This window comes from Schistocerca serialis, unplaced genomic scaffold (genome assembly GCF_023864345.2).
Source record: "Schistocerca serialis cubense isolate TAMUIC-IGC-003099 unplaced genomic scaffold, iqSchSeri2.2 HiC_scaffold_133, whole genome shotgun sequence".
NCBI classification, from domain to species: Eukaryota; Metazoa; Arthropoda; class Insecta; order Orthoptera; family Acrididae; genus Schistocerca; species Schistocerca serialis.
The window spans coordinates 167,501-172,500 of record NW_026047547.1 but is presented as its reverse complement, the minus strand read 5'-3'; the positions used below and the strand labels follow the sequence as shown (position 1 = coordinate 172,500).

General features: G+C 53.7%; 1 non-coding gene across 1 annotated transcript in view; it reads right to left on the bottom strand.

Moving 5' to 3' along the window:
• Positions 1-692, bottom strand: part of LOC126439666 (small subunit ribosomal RNA) — a 1,909-nt gene extending 1,217 nt beyond the window's left edge. The window contains exon 1 of the ribosomal RNA XR_007581301.1: positions 1-692. This exon is cut by the window's left edge and continues 1,217 nt beyond it. This is a non-coding gene — a ribosomal RNA (small subunit ribosomal RNA).
• Positions 693-5,000: the final 4,308 nt, after the last annotated feature.

Sequence of the window (5,000 nt, the reverse complement as noted above, 5' to 3'; positions counted from 1 at the left end):
ACACCGACGGGCGGTGAACCAACAGCGTGGGACACAAATCCAACTACGAGCTTTTTAACCGCAACAACTTTAATATACGCTATTGGAGCTGGAATTACCGCGGCTGCTGGCACCAGACTTGCCCTCCAATAGATACTCGTTAAAGGATTTAAAGTGTACTCATTCCGATTACGGGGCCTCGGATGAGTCCCGTATCGTTATTTTTCGTCACTACCTCCCCGTGCCGGGAGTGGGTAATTTGCGCGCCTGCTGCCTTCCTTGGATGTGGTAGCCGTTTCTCAGGCTCCCTCTCCGGAATCGAACCCTGATTCCCCGTTACCCGTTACAACCATGGTAGGCGCAGAACCTACCATCGACAGTTGATAAGGCAGACATTTGAAAGATGTGTCGCCGGTACGAGGACCGTGCGATCAGCCCAAAGTTATTCAGAGTCACCAAGGCAAACGGACCGGACGAGCCGACCGATTGGTTTTGATCTAATAAAAGCGTCCCTTCCATCTCTGGTCGGGACTCTGTTTGCATGTATTAGCTCTAGAATTACCACAGTTATCCAAGTAACGTGGGTACGATCTAAGGAACCATAACTGATTTAATGAGCCATTCGCGGTTTCACCTTAATGCGGCTTGTACTGAGACATGCATGGCTTAATCTTTGAGACAAGCATATGACTACTGGCAGGATCAACCAGGGAGCTGCGTCAACTAGAGCTGAGCAGCCGGCCGCCCGGGAGTGTGTCCCGGGGGCCCGCGCGAACACGCAAGCGTCCGCTCAATTATTCTGCAAACAGGAGGAGGCTGAGCTCCCCTGCACAACACACCTCGAAACCCTCTCAGGTCCCGGCGGCGCGCAGCGCCGTCCTAAGTACTTGGTCGGGTTCGAGAGAGGCGCAATCGCCCGGAGTTAGGCGAGTAGACGCTTTAGGTGCGACCACCCGTGCTCCCAACTGAGCTTGCCGCTGCCGACAGAGGCCCGGGAGCGTGCTGTCGTGGCATTGCCGGCGGGAGACAACACGCGCCACCTACGGTGACCGGCAGCTCCAACGCCAGCGCCACAGAAGGACAAAAGCCCCACTTGGGTGCCGAAGCGAACTCTCCCAGCACAGCGCACGCGCCAACACGTCCGCACAGCTGCGATACAAACCACCTGCGAGAACCGCTGGGGCGACCGAGCAGCAGACGGCGTCGCGGCGCCGAGCGCCGGGCGGCGGCGCATCCTCAGCGCACACAGTCCTCAATCGGACCAGCACACTGCAGATGGCCACCGCGCTTCGCACCGGGCCCGCGAGGACCTACTTTGGCCGCAAGGCGCCGCGAGCAGGGGGCGCCGGCGCGCAGCTGCGCCGCCTGCCGCGTCCGTCGGCCGGCGCGCCTGCCACTGGCCGCCCCCACCAGCCGGCTGTAGCGCGTGCGCCCACGCACCGTGCTGCCAGCACGCCGGGCGGCCCCCCCTCACCGGCCGGGGACGGTCCCACCCAGCCACCGCCGCGTATCGCCTCACACCCAGATCCCCTTTCACGTTCGTGGGCATGGTGGGTCCCCTTTCACGTTCGTGGGCATGGTGGGTATCCATGAAACAACCGGTTAATAGCTCGACCGATCGTCGCCAACACTGATTCACCTCTAGCGAGAACAACCGCACCACAACGGGTTACCAGTTGTTCATTTGCGTAACGTCACCAGCAAACGTAGACGTCCATCGCCATTTGCAACGAGTATTGCATGCCTGTGTCAGGTGTCACAACACACTACGTCTGCCCACATAGACGCAACAACATGTGCACGCCTAGAGAACACGTGGAAGGTAGCCCCCGTACGTATGCGGTGTCCATTGCGCGAACGACTGTCAGCCGGCCTCTGCAGCATGTCGCAGATGTGGAACGCGGTGCAACATGCTATCACAGTGTGTGAGAAGAGACGACTACGTCCGAATACACGCTCCACTACATCAACAGACTGCTCATGCTGATCGCCATCCAGGGCGTCCGTTCCTCCCACACGTCTGAATGGCGTACCACACTGCAATCCAGCTCCTAAAGGGAGACGACACGTAGCTGCGTCCACAATATTTGGACTGTATGGTCCGCCGTTGCTAGGCGCAGTCGTCGTACGGTCACACATGTGCCACGATGTATCATTCAGTACATACGGACCAATGTGCAGCACAGTTTGTGGGTTTTGCGTACATCCGCGGACAGGTGACAGGCCGTACCACAACGTAGGCTGAGTACGTCGGCATGCGAAGGGCATTGAACATGCAAACTTCTCAACGACCAGCTTGCGAAGGCAGGGGGGAAGGGGGGGGGCATGTACGTCCTGCTGCTATCCACATTACAGTGTATAGCAGGAGCATGTGGAAAGTCAGCAACACTTGCAAGGTGTTTAACATGACGCGATACACAGGGGACCGGGCAGTGCGAATAGCGAACTATATTGCGAGGGTTGCGGTTAGGCAACACTACACTAATTTAACGAGTTGCATAACAATTACAGAGCAGGTTCAGCGACAACGTGCGTCAGGTTAAGGCGCAATATAGGTTAGGTTGAGGCGCAATATGGGTTACGTTAAGGCACAAATTAGGTTACGTTAAGGCACAAATTAGGTTACGTTAAGGCACAAATTGGGTTACGTTAAGGCACAAATTGGGTTACGTTAAGGCACAAATTGGGTTACGTTAAGGCACAACATGGGTTACGTTAAGGCACAACATGGGTTACGTTAAGGCACAACATGGGTTACGTTAAGGCACAACATGGGTTACGTTAAGGCACAACATGGGTTACGTTAAGGCACAACATGGGTTACGTTAAGGCACAACATGGGTTACGTTAAGGCACAACATGGGTTACGTTAAGGCACAACATGGGTTACGTTAAGGCACAACATGGGTTAGGTTAAGGCACAACATGGGTTAGGTTAAGGCACAACATGGGTTAGGTTAAGGCACAACATGGGTTAGGTTAAGGCACAACGTAAGTTAGGTTAAGGCACAACGTAGGTTAGGTTAAGGCACAACGTAGGTTAGGTTAAGGCACAACGTAGGTTAGGTTAAGGCACAACGTAGGTTAGGTTAAGGCACAACGTAGGTTAGGTTAAGGCACAACGTAGGTTAGGTTAAGGCACAACGTAGGTTAGGTTAAGGCACAACGTAGGTTAGGTTAAGGCACAACGTAGGTTAGGTTAAGGCACAACGTAGGTTAGGTTAAGGCACAACGTAGGTTAGGTTAAGGCACAACGTAGGTTAGGTTAAGGCACAACGTAGGTTAGGTTAAGGCACAACGTAGGTTAGGTTAAGGCACAACGTAGGTTAGGTTAAGGCACAACGTAGGTTAGGTTAAGGCACAACGTAGGTTAGGTTAAGGCACAACGTAGGTTAGGTTAAGGCACAACGTAGGTTAGGTTAAGGCACAACGTAGGTTAGGTTAAGGCACAACGTAGGTTAGGTTAAGGTACAACATAGGTTAGGTTAAGGTACAACATAGGTTAGGTTAAGGTACAACGTAGGTTAGGTTAAGGCGCAATGTCGGTTAGGTTAAGGTACGATATAGCTTAGGTTAAGGTACACATTGTTGTAGGGAAAGGTGTATTTGGGGGGGGGGCGGCGGCAGGTTCGTTGATAGTGATTATCGTAAGTGCATGCCTGCGGGATCATCCGATTTGTCACGTCAGGATGCACTTGTGGCTCATGACAGGCGGCGCTCCGATTCCAAGGTTGTGGCAGATCTGTGTCTTTCATTCCTGCCATTGTTTGTGTACTGTGACAGGAGGCAGTATGGTGATGTTGGGTGCACCCCTGTGTAGGACATGTGTGGGTGTTCGTGGCTTAGCTGAGCAATGGCGGATGTCGGAAGGGTGGGATATTCTGTTTTCTGGGTGGACCTCCCGGTCTGGTTATGATAGTGTGGATTGTGTAATGTGGCGGAGAGGATGCACCGGATGTTCTTCCATGCTGGTGGTTAGATATTGTGTGTGTGCCTGTTAGAGGCAGAGAGTAGTGTGTGATAGTGTCTGGCTGACGTGTGGTTCTCATTGTGTGCAGAGTCTTTCAGCATGTATAGGGACGGTTGTATATATTATCTGTATTCTGATGGCTCTGCATTTATTACTAATCAGTGCCGTGTATACGGTTACTCTGGTTCCAGTCGAAACTGTTCTATCTCTGTACATTAGTGACACTGCGGCTCCACTATGTTGCTGCCCCTGTCGGCCGTTTCCCCCAGTGTATGGCTAGTGATTATCAGCAATCAGTCTATTAGTCAATACCGGTAGTGTGACGACTTCAAATGTCCGGGATGGGGGAAGCTAAACCCTTCCCGTGGGTCAGGGCCTAGAAAGACTCTTCCCACGCAGGAGGCTCGGACTGTCGTTACTCTTCCGAGAAATATATTTGCCCAGCGTTTTTTGCGACTGCGAGTGCAACGCCAGGAGGCTCCGACTGTCGTTACTGTTCCGAGATATATATTTGCCCAACGTTTTTTGCGACTGCGAGTGCAACGCCCACGGGTACCGACATGGATGGGGCGCTTCCTAGCTGATCGCTCGGCATGGGAATCAGTACAGTGAGCAATGCGATCGCGTCTGTAGCTTGTACGTGGTACAGCTCGCAGCTCATGTATAGGGACAGCGGGAATGTCGCATATTGGACATAACTCTTCATGAAACGCAAGTTATAGGTGTGGATTGCACATTACGAGTGCGGGAAACTTCCGCCGTTCATCCGCTGGCGTTGCGAGTTTGGCGGTTGGGGTGGGGCACGAGCGGGTGCGGGTGGTGTGATTGCCGGTCCACGACGTTGTGCGGCAGAGGCACTGGCGTTTGGGTGCTGTGGTCGACACAGGCTGCATGCTTTGTGGGTGGCGTCGAAAGATGGGCACTGTGGGCCCATCGATGTCTTAGTCGGCTTGGCGTCCCATAGATGGCGGTATCGTCGTTGCAGGAGCTCATGCTGAGGGAGACCTACAGATGGCGGTATGTTTTGTGGTGCGCTCGACATGGCGGACCT